Here is a 14704-nt window from a genome sequence, read left to right as displayed (position 1 = left end):
GAGAGTAACTTTCCTCCACAAAATATCCCCCGGATAAAGATCTTTTCTGGGGGATAAAGCCTCACAGCTGTAAAGGGAACAGTGCAAGGAGCTCGGCCGGCCTGGTACTTTTGCTGCAGGTGGCCGGCCGGCCACACCCCCTAGCCGGCCGGCTAGGGGTCAAAAGGGTCAATCAGATTTTCTGGCCGGCCACCAACTGGTTGGGTCCTCCTATCTGTGTACAACACAACTCTGTGGTTAAAAGTCCGAGAAAGTGGGTCCAAGGGGTTCAACATTAGCCCGGAAGGAGGGGGTCAAAAGGGTCAAGTTGAATTAATGGCCGGCCATGAACTTTTAGGGTCCTCTCATGTGTGTACATCACAAATATGTGGTTCAAAGTTCAAGAAAAAGGGTCAAAGGGGTTCAACATTAGCCCGGAAGGAGGGGGTCAAAAGGGTCAAGTTGAATTAATGGCCGGCCATGAACTTTTAGGGTCCTCTCATGTGTGTACATCACAAATATGTGGTTCAAAGTTCGAGAAAATGGGCCCAATGTGTTCAACAATAGCTTGGAAGTGCGAAAAACGGGCGCCAGAGGGCGTCGGAGGATGTATAACTGGTTGCTGCAACAATTGCTGGCCTCCCACCCTTCAGTGACCTCCCCGGTGATAAAACAGAGGTACCTGCCAAAAATGAACGAAAACCGTTGCAAAACGAATGCTCGGGGACCAAAACACGCAGTTCGGGGTCCCGAAAATGGGCTGTTAAGCACCGAAAGTGGCATTCGGCTACGAAGTGGGTTTCTCAGACCCCAGTGTCCCTCAAAAGGGAGCAAATAGGAAGTATGCCAAAAATTAGAGCAATAGGAGATGGTTAAGCGGTCCCGAACCGAGGCACACGGCCTGACGGCTCCGAAAACCGGAAACCGGACTCCGAAATGGGAAAAATGGCCTACGGCCACCAAATGTAGCCTACGGACATTGAGAGATGGTCTACGGGACCTCTCCCTCCCCTCAAGAAAAGAAACAGAGAAAATCGAGTCTGGTTCGCAAACCGAGACAAGGCACAGAAGAGGGTTCGGAAGTCTGGAGGCAGGGCTCACGGCCGCGACTCTAAAACTTCTGAACGAGCACATTATGCAACATCACCAAGCGCTCAATCGGTGACGTCTGAGTCTTAAGGTCGGTCAAAAATGGGGTGTCTACAATGGTATTCTGAGTTTTTCAGCATAGCACTGTAGGACTCTGGGATTGACTGGTTTGCTGGTTAGAGACTGACCATCTCTGAGATTTAGTAATAAAATATAGCAAGTCTCACAAGTTTGACATAAGTACACTAACCTCCCTCGTAATAAGGCTAAAATGACCAGAAAAATACAAATGGTGTGTAGACAAAGGTATAATCATTGATAAGATATATATTTTAATGTAAAAAAGATGACAACATTGTTTTTCTATCAATTCGGCTAACAAATGATTGATGGAAAGAGTGCAACTTGTTTTTTGAATTAAAATCCTAAGGGAACATGATGCAACGGGAAATGCAAAATAGATAAAGGTAATGATCTTAGAGAACGTTGATTCAAGGATGAATATCGGAAGCACGATTCTTCTGTAGAATTGTTCACTCACGAAGAAAACCTAGAATAAAGGCTCAATAGTGGTTGATTCTCAAGGAATACCCAAGTTTGGAAAGAAGACTATAAACTCAAAATAGTATTAATTCTCAAAATTTGTTTTTCCCCTAAGATTGACAACCCTTATTTATAATTAAATAAATCTAATTCTTATAGAACAAGAAACTAATAAACTAGGAAAACTAATTAAATCAACACAATTTAAGAAATGCAAACATTCTTAGATTCTATACTAAACTAGAAGATTCCTAATAAAATACTAACACCAAAATAAATAAAATAAAATAATTTGAAATTCTAAAATCTTGTCTACATCATTTTCCCCCACTTGAGAAAACTCGTCATTGAGGTTTCATTGTTCGAAACAATTTGATATGTCTATACTTGTCCACAACCACTTTGTATTTAAGATTAATTTTCTCAAATCTAAATTTTAAAGAATTGTCTTCCAAAGTTAAATGATCACGAAAATGATTCTATAATTCTTTAAAAGTGATTATCTGTTGGTTTATTCCGATCCACAATCGGATGTAGAATAATTTTTTATGTGAATGGCCACGTAATTGTGTCCTCTTGTTCAAGGACTTGGTTCATGTGATCTGTATCCTTCTTGGATGCATGATCCTTCTTAGTCTTTGTTTGTGGAAACTCAATACGTTGAGATCATCATCAATTGCCTCTTCTTCCACAGGAACCTTCTGAGCACTGTCACAACTTTGAGGCATGGTGTAGGAACAATCATAAGCTCTGATACCACCTGATGACGTGGCAAACACAAAATAGATAAGGTAAAGTAACAATCTTGGAGACCGCCAATTCAAGAATGAATACTGGATGCAAGATCCTTTAGTAGACTTATTGAATCACGAAGAATATTGAGAATAAGGGCTCAATTGCGGTTGATTCTTAAAGAACCCAAGGTTAGAAAAAAGAGTATAAGCTCGAATTTGTATTAATTCTCAAAATTGTTTTTTCCCTAAGGCTTACAACCCCTCTTTATAATAAACCTAATTCTTCTAGAACAAGAAACTAATAAAATAGGAAACTAGTTAAATCTACACAATTTAAGAAACATAATAATTAATAAAATGCTAATACCCAAATAAATAAAATAAAAGTGTAAAAATTCTAAAATCTCGTCTATATCAGAATATAGTGTAATTATGCCAAACTTGTGAGGATCAATGTAATTTTTTCAATCCTCAAGGGAGGTTAGTTATTGGTTTCACTTTAGTTGGTACCATAGGGGTTGTAACTGTCACATTTTAAAATATAGGTTCCCATGATTTATTGTGTGTCATAATGTGGATCCCTATTTATTATGTGCAGGTGTTGATTTGAACATTCTTCTTGTTTGTGCAGCTCGTGTTTTCATTTGTTGTATATTCCTGTTTGGTTGTACAATACATGGGCCAGACTGCTTTCCTGTCTAGAAATATCTCATCCATTCCTGAAAGCTTCTATGACTCAATACCTGGTTTTTGCATTTTCACTTGACTTGGAATTGTTTCATGCATTTTGTTCTTGAAGCCAAATTTAGTCTTAATCTACTTTTAACTGTTGGTTGTCTTGCAGATGTTGTATTTTGGACAGTCTTCATTATTGCCACTCTAGCAGCTATTGTTGGAAGTCAGGCTATCATCACTGCAACATTCTCCATTGTCAAGCAATGCCATGCCCATGGGTGCTTTCCACGAGTCTAGGTTGTGAACACCTCAAAACATATTCACGGGCAGATATATATACCAAAAATAAACTGGATCCTCATGATCATTATGCTTGCTATAACTATTGGGTTCCACAATACAACTTTAATTGGAAATGCTTATGGTAAGTTGATTGATTTTGGGATTGCATGATCTTGTTCTCTCAAATCCTTGAGCATTGCATTGAGCTTGTGTGTTTGCCTGTACTGCTTATTTACAACTCCAAAACTTGATTTCCAAGTGTTGTTTGGTAGATTGGAGAGGAGTGATTTATTACCAACTATTATTTTTATACTCCTATTTTAAACATATGAGATATGTGCACTCACCTAAAATACAGGAAGTAAGCATGGGTATAGACACAAGCATGTGTCACAGATATGAACAGGGGTAGAACTATGATTATTTCATAGGGGCATGTTGGAAGAAATTCATGTATATCCCACATATGTAGTATATGATATCTAAAATAAATAAATAAATAAATCTATATAGTGGCCATACCATAGCATTTGAGATGCTATACATACCAACATATTGTACATTGCACCCCAAAAATGACCACCTTCATTCATTTTACCAATTAAAAAAGTTGACCATCAGTTTTTTTAATATTTTTTTGATAACCCCTTTCAAGTTAGTTTTTATTTATTTATTTATTTTTAATATAAGATCATCTCCAACGATGATAATGAAATTTTTTTCCGTAATTAGCTTTTTTAAAAATTTATTTATTTTAGCTATTCACTTTTGCAATTCACACTCTGACAGTACTCTCCGCTTTAACTATTTTTCATTAAAATATTTGTTCTTTCTTTTTTAGATAAAATTGTAAATAACTTGATCATCAATGACACATTGGGAATAAAGTAATAAAAAATGAATAGCCCTGTAACAGTACCTCGCTAAAGGAAGCTAGCAACTGTAGCTTTCATCAAATTGTTGAAGCATTTGACAAAACTATTGGAGGTCTTTTTTGTTGTTTTGGCTTGCTATTTTGATTTAAAATGTAAGGCTCTAGGAGATGCTCTAATATGGTAGGTGTTGGAGAAAAAGGGCATGACCAAAAGGTATATTGATGTGATAAAAGAAATGTATAATGGACTTGGGACTACGATTAGAACACCTGCAAGAGAAACTAGTGAATTTCCAATTACTATAGGATTACATCAAGGGTCAATTGAAGTCCTTACCTCCTACTTTCTTTAGTCAATTAACTAAACACATTCATGACGATGTCCCATGGTGTATGTTGTTCTCAGATGATATTATTAAACCAAACCAAACCCAACCAAACGAAGCCTTAAGTCCCATCAAATGGGGTCAGCTATATTAATCCTTCTTCTCCACTTGACTCTATCAAAGGCTGTTTGATTAGTCAAAATAAGGAGATTCATATCTTTATTTACAATACTAGCCCATGTTAATTTAAGTCTACCCCTTCCCCTAACACTTTCATCTACCATCATTGTGTTGCATCTCTTCACTATTGCCTCTGTTGATCTCCGTTGTATATGACCAAACCATCTCAATCTATTCTCTCTCAGCTTATCTTCTATTGGTGCTCCTCTTACCCATTCAAAAATAGATTCATTTCTAACTCCGTCTTTCCTAGTTTTGCCACACATCTACCTTAGTATTTTCATCTCAACAATACTCATTTTATCTACATGTTATTTCTTGGTTGCCCAACATTCCATCCCGTACAACATTGCTAGTCTAATAGCTGTTCTATAGAACTTTTTTCTTAGTCTAGTGGGTACTCGTTCATTGCACAGTACCCCAAATACACTCTTCCACTTGAGCCACTCTGCCTTAATTCTATGGACCACATTTGCTCTAATCTCCCCAACTGTTGTGATGATCGACAATACCAACAAAATTGAAAGAAATTTTTTTATAGAACAACTATAAGGCGAACAATGCTTTACAGGACAAAACGATGGACAACTAAGAGCATCTCCAATGGAGCTGCTATATCAGTTGCCAAAGCTAAAAAATGACAGGAATGGCAAAAATGAGTCTCCAACGGTCTGCTATTTCACTTGCCAAAGATGGTAGATGCCATATGTGTTCTCAAATTTGGCAAGTGAAATAGTAGATGCCAAGCTTGCCAGATCAGCAAAAATCAGACTGTTGGAGACCCAATTTTCAGAATCAAGCAAATTTCAAAATGAAATTGACAAACCCAAATTCGGTTTCTCAATTTTTTTTTTACTTCATTTATCAGCAAATCAGTTTCAGATATCAAAACATATATATATATATATATAAATTCTGTATACCGGATAATCAAAAAATTGATGACAGATATAAAAAATTGAAGACAGATATATATATAGATATGAAAAATATATATATATATATATATAATAGAAAAATTGATGAAGACATATATATCAAAAAAATTCAAAACATATATATCAAAAAGAATTGATTAAGACAGATATAAATGGAGATCAAGACAGATCAAAACACATGAAGACAGATCGTATAGATGGAGATCAAGACATATCAAAACATATATATATATATATATATATATATATATGAGTATGTATATAGATGGAGATCGTACCAGAGGCGGAGAGTACACAGATTGGAGGCGAGGATTGAGAGGGAGACAGAGTGAAACCAGAGAGAGGGGGTTCCGATCTTGGAGGAGAATGGGGAGATCGGGTTCCGATCATGGAGGAGATCATGGAGGAGAAGGGGTTCGACCATGGAAAGGGGTTCGATCATAGAGGAGACAGAGTGAGAGACTGAAAGGGAGAGAGAGTGAGAGAGTGAGAGAGGGGTTTCAACCATGGAGGAGAAGGGAGAGTGGTTTGTGCTCTGTTTGATTTCGGCCATGGTGGAGAAGACAGAGTCAGAATGAGAGGGAGAGGAAGAGCCGTGGAGGAGAATGAGAGTGAGAAGAGAGTGGATCATTCTAGATGTATGGCAAAATAAGGTGATGCCTCAGTGTAATAAAGAGCCGTTGGGCTCTGTTTGGTTTGTTTAACAAAAAAAAATTTTTTTGAAATTATTTTTTACAATAGCTCTTTTAAACGGCTATTTTCCAAACGGTAATATATTTAATTTCTATAAATTGAAACTCTCCATGCCACTTTTATTTCACACAAACATTTACATTTAATTTTTCTTTTCTCCTCTTTTATTTGAATCTGATTTAACAGCAAACCTCTTAAATTATTTTCTTTTTAGTTTTTTCATCCAATCACTATGGAAGGTTCATCAAAAACAAAGAGAGGAAAATCATTCACCATTGAAGAAGTTATGGCAATTTGTAAATCTTGGTGTCACATTTCGGAAGACCCAATTGTTGGCAATTCGCAATCGTATGCTCACTTTTGGGGGAGAATTTACGAAAATTTTTGCCTGCTTCAGAATGATCAGTCCAGAACATAAGTGTCTATTCAATCTCGATGGGGTATAATCATGAAATGTTCTAACAAATTTCGAGGATGTTTAGCTCAAGTCGAAAATCTTTACCCAAGTGGGATTTCTCAAGTTGATATAGTAAGTTTTTATTTTCAATTATTATGTTTAGTTTCTTATTCTGGTATCGTATAAAAATTACGTAATTAAATAATGTTTCAATTTTTTTTACACAGATGCTTCAAGCAAAACTGTTATACCATTAAGATGAAAACAAACATTTCGCTTTTGAACATTGTTGGCCAATATTGCAAGACAATATCAGGTGGCAAGATGTAACTCCCACGAATACGGTAAAGTCAAGGATGCATACAGTGTTTACCCCTAATTCAGCCCCTGATTCCCCTTTGAAAAACTGCATTTCTTTTGAAGACGACAATAATCCAAGTGTTGGTAACAATCCAACTATTGGTGAGGGTAGTGTCTCTTGAAAGGGTAAAAGGCCGATGGGTAGAAAATCTGCAAAAGAATTATTCCGGAGAAATCAAGTCATTGAAACTGAAGTCCAAAAAATGAGCATACAATTAGACACATTTAACCAACACCTTGCTGAGAAAGAAAAGAAAAAAGAGGAAAGAGAAGAAAAAAATGATTCAAGCACTGCAGGAGATGAAAGAACTTGAGATGAAAAGACATGAGTTTGAGATGAAAAAGGAAGAACACCAAATAATGACTACGGACATTTCTCATTTGGACCCTCAGATGAAAGCGTATTACACAATGCGAAAAAATGAGATTTTCGCTAAGTGGTCCTCAAATGTGAGTGGACCAAATTTTTATTTCCCCCTACCTCCTGATGAATAATTACGGGATAAATTTTTTTGAAATTTGCAATACCATTTATTTTTTAATGTAATTGTTAGTCTTTATTTGCAATGTAATTTTTATTTTGTAATGCAATTTCATGTTTTTTTTTTTTTTTTTTTTTTTTATATTTTGTACTTCACAATGTAAAAAAAGACATTTTATAAAAAGACATTAACTGACATTAAAAGACATTAACTGACATTAAAAGACATTGTAAAATAAAAAGACATTAAATGAAGAACATTTTATTAGAATAAAAAGATATTAACTGACATTAAATGACATTAACTGTCATTAAAAAGATAAAATGCAAACTTAATCTAACTCTCCAGCTCGGGACCACAAGTGTTCAATTAGATCATTACGAATTACATTATGGGCTTCAATAGATCTAATCCTTTGCTGATTCAACATAAATTGAGCATACTCCTCATTTGGATCACGTGACACTTGACAGCCCAAATTACTGGTATCAGTCTCAAGTTGTGCTGCACTGTGTTCATTTTCTGGAATATCACGCTCGTCTTCAATGATAATGTCGTGCAAAATAATGCACGTCTTCATGATGTAGTATAGATCCCCATCACTCCAACCTCTAGCTGGCACGCTGACAATATTAAATCGTGCTTGGAGTACTCCAAATGCCCTTTCGACATCTTTCCGACATGCCTCCTACATCCTCGCAAATAGTTGTCTCTTTGCGCCTTGAGGTTGAGATATTGTTTTCACAATCGTTGCCCAACGAGGATAGATACCATTAGCAAGATAATACCCCATGGTATATACATGATTATTGATGGTGTAGTTGGCAGCAGGGGCATGTCCTCTAGTTAGTTCAGCAAATAAAGGCGACCTGTCAAGAACAGTAATATCATTTAGAGAGCCAGGCATGCCAAAGAAGGCATGCCAAAGAAAGCATGCCAAATCCACAAGTCATAGGAGGCAACTGCCTCGAGTACAACTGTTGGTTTGTGATAGTGTCCAGTGTAAGCATCGGCTTGGGCACTTGGACATTTATCCCAACGCCAGTGCATACAATCCAAACTCCCTAACATTCCAAGAAACCCACGTTACTCTCCCTTTTGCAATAATCTAGCGACATCTGCTTCATTTGGAGATCTTAAGTAAACGGCTTCATAGGTAGCAACAATTGATCTGGTAAAAAAATTTAAGGCGGCAATTGCAGTACTTTCGCCGATTCTAATGTACTCGTCTACAGTATCAGCAGGCACGCCGTATTGGAGGATCCGAAGTGCTGCAATCATCTTCTGTACACCGGATAATCCAAGAGCACCAGTGGCATCACGGGTTTGGATGAAGTACTCATTCACTTGTTGAATATCGTGTAAGATACTAACAAACAATGACCGCCTCATTCGAAAACGTCTTCGGAATTCTTCTAGATAGACAGGATTATCTGCAAAATAATCTCTATAAATTTGTTCGTCGCCTTTGACCCTCTCACGATTAATGTATCGACGACCACTTGTGGAACCAACACGTCTGGTTTGTTGGCTTAGGCTTAACATCTGTAATCTTTGTTGTTGCGCTGTGAATAATTGCATCATGATGATATCATCATCAGATGATGAAGATTCATCAAAATCTCCATTTAATATGGCTTTACTCAAATTGTTCATTGTAGGTGGATGGGTAAGTAGGTGAATATGAAAATTGTAGAAAATCTTCTTGGCCGGTACAGAGAGTTTTGAAGATATGAAAATGATAGGTAAGTGAATATGAAAATTGTAGAAAACCTTATGTTATATTTATAGAGAAAATTGTGGGTGGGTGAATGATGGATGGTTGTTGAGTGGGTGGATGAATAATGGGTGGTTGTTGGGTGGGTGGATGAATAATGGGTGGTTGTTGGGTGGGTGGATGTGAGTGAATGAATCCTGGGTTAATAATGGATGGTTGTTGGTGGTTGGTTATTGGTGGGTAATTGGGGAAAAATTATTTTTTATATGTAGTTAAAAAAATTTATTAAATATGTAGTGATATGTTTTTTAGTGGGGTGAATTAATCAAACAATTTTTTTTTCCAATTTTTCATTTTTTTTTTAAATTTTTTATATTTGTCTAGTTGGGAATAATATAAATACATAATTTTTTTAACAAACATGTAAAAAAATGTCACAAAAAATAAAAAATAAATAAAAATAAAATCACAAAAAACCTATATCCAAACAACACCTACAAACTTGGAGGGAAAGTTGGTTGAGATTTGCCAAAAATAGCAAATGACCATTGGAGTACCATTGCTATAATTTGGCAAAATAACACTATTCATTGCCAAATTATAGCAATAGCAAAATAGCAACAACCATTGGAGATGCTCTAAGAAACAATGCGTTCACAAGTTGGTTATGTACAACAAAGACTTATAAATGCACCGGTTAAGAAGAGTTATATGATTACTATAAATGGAAATTTTAGGACTTACATGAGATGCAGTTGTAAAAAAATAATGAATTTATTTAATTTAACTAAGCATATAATCCTTGACAGAGTAAAATGGAGGAAAGTGATTCATGTAGTTGACCCCACTTGAGTGAGACTCGAGGCTTAGGTTGGTTTGATTTGGAGATCATCATTTATCCAAAATACGAAATTTGATTAATTTTTAATTGTTGTTGTTTTGTAATTATAGTAGTGAAATCATAAGTATTTCATAAAGCAAGAGGTTCATTCTTTATTAATTATTTGTATTCATAATTCTACTTGAAATTATTGTAATTTAATTTGATTAGATGACCTCAATATGTGTTTATGATGAACATTAGTTCTAGTTATAATTAATGTTGAACAGTTTAATACGGAACGATAGGATGGTTTCTTTTTACTTGAATAAAATTTAGTTGTAATTGAATGATTATATAATTAAATTTACTTGAAATAATTATGTTTAGTGAAATTTATATGAGATTACGTTGTAATTGATTGTATGATGCAATTCATTTGAAATCATACACATACTTGATTTGTCAAGGTTTGGCACCCCCAAAATGATATCCTAGTTCCACTTAGATATGAAGACCCAAATGATTTCCCATTGACCCCACTTCAAAAGAAAAACAAACAAATAAAAAAAATTCATAAAAAAAGATAAAGAAACGAATAAATATATAAATAAAGAGTAGGAAGTACTAGAGCTAGATAAATGAACTTGTGAGTTGCACAGAAATATAGATATTTCTAGATTTTGATTTTGCTCTTCCACAAAAGAAATATAAAATAAATAAGTAAAAGAGAAATTTGGAGACACTTGTAAACACTTAGATTTTGCTTTTTGTTAGATCACAAACATAGATTATACCTATAAGTCAATCAGTTATTAGCTAGAATGCACAAACGCTTCTGCGGAGGAAACATGTCATGTCTAACTTATGTCGGATACTAACACTCTTCGAACACTCTTAAAAGCGTCTTCAACACTTCGAACACTCTTAAAAGCGTGTTCAACACTTCTTCAATGCATTTCAATTAAAATATCAAATCCATAATATTGGACACTTTACAGACACTTCTTGAACCCTCCAAAGACATCCTGTATAATGAATCTCTTCGCAATAATAATGTTTTGCATTTTTCATAATACAATTTATGCACTCTAAATATGTTTTTAAATATTTATGAGATGAATAAATCATTTGTATTATAAAGTTTTATATTTGTTTTGCATGCTATAGAATGTAATTCCCATGGAGTGGTATTTTGACGTTTAAGTTATGAAATATATAGCTTGTTAATGGAATTAGTGTTATGTTACATATTTTTCGTTAACTTTGAATAAATAATTCACATATGTGACATAACAAATTTGTAAAAATATAAAATTTTAAGGTGTCCCAAGTATGTGTCATGTCTTGTATTTTTTTGAAAATCGACGTGTCGATGTATCCATGTTTGTGCTACTTAGGTTATAAGTTTATTACTATAAGGAGTGTCCATTGATGGAGCTTGAAGCTGTTTACATTTGCCATTTTAAAAACAATAGCAGGAAGCAGGAGGAACACTTTGTTGTCCTCTCTCTCTCTCAGTTTCTTCTTGAGGGTATCTTACTTTTCTGTGGTTATGTTTGTTTTGAAGGAAATACCCTTATTATCTAGTTTTTGGTTCCTAGGCCTCGCTTGCATGACATTTATGTTTATCACAACGTGTCTCATGGCACTTGTTTTAGTCTTCGTCTAGCAAAGAAGCATTCTACTAGCCGCAACATTTCTTCTCTTTTTTGGGTTTATTGAGGACGTCTACCTGTCATCTGCACTCATGAAAGTTCTTCAAGGTGGCTGGGTTTCTCTTGTTCTCTCCTTTATCTTTATGGTCATCATGTATGTCTGATACTATGGAACTCGCAAAAAGTATAACTTTGATCTTCACAACAAAGTTCCATTGCGTTGGCTACTTGGCCTGGGCCCCAGCCTTGGCATTGTCCGAGTGCCAGGAATAGGACTTGTGTACTCAGAATTGGCAACAAGAGTGCCTGCAATCTTCTCTCACTATGTGACAAATCTCTTAGCATTTCACACTCCGTTAGTTTTGTTTGTGTAAAATCTGTTTCGGTACCCCATGTCTCCTCGGAGGAACGATTCCTCGTTGGTCGTATTTTCCCAAGACCCTATCGGATGTACCAGTGCATTGTGAGGTACGGGTATAAAGACATTCAACGAGATGATGGAGAATTTGAGAACCAGCTCATCCAAAGTGTAGCAGAGTTCATCCAGATAGAGGCAGTAGAACCAACATTATCAAGCTCTGACAGAGACAGTGCATCATTTGATGGGAGGATGGCTGTGATAAGCACTAGAACTATTCAATTAAGCTCATGCTCGATAGTATCTGAGCAAGAGGATTGTGGTACATTCAATTCCATCCAAAGTAGCAAGTCTTTAAACCCTTCAGAGTTTGCAGTCTTCTTATGAAGATGAAAATCCTCAGATGAAGAAGCGACAAGTGAGGTTTCAATTGCCACTAAACCCTGGGATGGCCCCTTTGGTTAGAGAAGAGCTCTTGGACTTGATCCAGGTAAAAGAAGCAGGGGTTGCGTATATAATAGGCCATTTTCATGTTAAAGCAAGGAGATCTTCGTCATTTTTGAACAAGCTTGTTATTGACATTAGATATTCATTTCCCCGAAAGAACTACAGGGGCCTTGTTGTGGCGCTTAACATTCCTTACATTAGCCTTATAGAAGTTGGCATGACATATTATGTTTAGTGATATCCAATCTTTGATGGGAACTATTCTCCACCAATCTTCCTCTATATTTCTGAAGTACGAAATGTAAGAGGTTTTTTCGTTGTTTGGTCTATGCATATTGATAATTTGATATTATGACATAGTTTTTGAGAGTTACTTGGGCTTTCAAACTAAAAACGACTGTGGAGGAATGGGGTGGATTTCAAGATGCATTTTTGCAGTGAAATTAAACTTTAGCTTGTCTATAATTATGCTGATACAATTTAAGAGGTCGTTAGGTTCTTTTAAATGTCATTCAATGTTGCTGCATTCATAGCTCTCCCTCTCAGATAGTGGTGCTACTTGACCATGCCAAACGGAAATGGAGGATTGTGGGTACCCATTGTTGAACCGTTTTTATTTTATTTTATTTTCTTTATTTTTATTTGGTAAAAATAAGATACCCATAGTCAACTATTGTCTTGTATGCTGCTTATTAGATGAGAAGAAACCCATAAATTTGATGAGAGACTGCAAATTAAGCAGCTTTTGATTTGGTCTGTTAGGGTGCAAAATTCCTAAATTACTAGAAATTTTGCACGAGGCCACGAGCTTGCAAGATCTTAATATGAAAGGGTTTTGATCTTAGTAGGATGGGTCAAGGATATTATTTTTGTTTTTGTTGCAACACTTGGACTCATATTGCCCATTTAGTTTACAAAAAACCAAACAAAAAGAAAAAAAAAAAAAAAAAAACATTGCATCAGCCCAAAATTGCACCAATCCAAAACAACTTGTGTGGTTTGAGAAGGTGAGGGGTTGAGTTTGGTAGGTTAGATTATAAGAATTGGCTTTGAGAAGGTAAAGGATTGAGTTTGGTAGGTTAGTAGGTTAGATTATAAGAATTGGTTGCTTGGCTTGCAGCTTAAAATTTGTCAATCCTATATGTAAAAGTGTCTTATACTTAATCACTAATTAATTTGATAAAAAGGGAGTAAAGTGAAATTTGTCAAAGAAAAAAATGAAATTAATAAACAAACATTGATTTCCCTAACATAAAAGTTAAGGTAAATTGCAAATATACTCTTTGTGGCTTGTTTAAAATATGAATTACTTTATATAGTTTGAAAAATTACAAATATCTTTTTGTTATAACTTTTTATTTAACAAAATTAAGTGAAAAAATAAAATTTCTAATTGTTTTCTTATATAATAATAAAATTATCGTAATTATTAATTGAAATATATTTATGATATCATTAAAAATTGTTAACTGACCTGATAATTTATTAATAAAAGGGTTATTTGTTATTTTAGAAACTTTTTGGCTTTTTACGAAAAGATGTGTAGAAAAGTAGAGAGAGTAATGTGACAACTTATAGTAACTTTTTGACTTTTTAACTAAAATGTATAGTTGACAAACGAGGCCTTAGTACAAGTTTAAACTAGTTGAGTCAATGCATTGTTCAAAGAAACAAAATTTGTTCATGTTAAATATGATAAACCATAGATATCAGCAGCAAGATAGAACAGGCAAGTTAGGATTCAGTGACCAAAATGTCTTTGTTGATTTTTTCCCGGGCTTTATATAGTGTCAGGGTTGTGGATCAAGATCATCAGACATGCCATTTCTTATGTAAATTGTAAGCTTCCATGCCATTAGAACTTTGGCCTTGCTTGTGTGTGTAGTAAGTATCGTTAGCTTGAATTAAATTGCTACTAGTTACTAAAGGAGTAATTGATTTTTGTTGCACCGGACGAGCACATTGTTTTCATAAATTCTCTCGGCTTATCCTCAATTCATGTTATTTCAAAATGACTTTCTTTCCTATCATATCTTTTTCTTATTTCACCACTCATTTCATAAACATGTCTGTATGAAGTACTAACACTTCAAATGGATGTTGTGTCTGTATCAAACATGTGCAGGACACTAACACGCCTGGGACACGCGTG

The 14704-nt window shown here is 35.2% G+C and overlaps 1 pseudogene; it reads left to right on the top strand.

The window, feature by feature from the left end:
- Positions 1-12787, top strand: part of LOC114293204 (potassium transporter 4-like) — a 51746-nt pseudogene extending 38959 nt beyond the window's left edge.
- Positions 12788-14704: the final 1917 nt, after the last annotated feature.

Source organism: Camellia sinensis, chromosome 15, assembly GCF_055761805.1.
Source record: "Camellia sinensis isolate YWXY chromosome 15, ASM5576180v1, whole genome shotgun sequence".
In the NCBI taxonomy this organism is placed as follows: Eukaryota; Viridiplantae; Streptophyta; class Magnoliopsida; order Ericales; family Theaceae; genus Camellia; species Camellia sinensis.
Note: the sequence above shows the minus strand (reverse complement) of the source record. Positions and strands in the feature narration are given on the sequence as shown.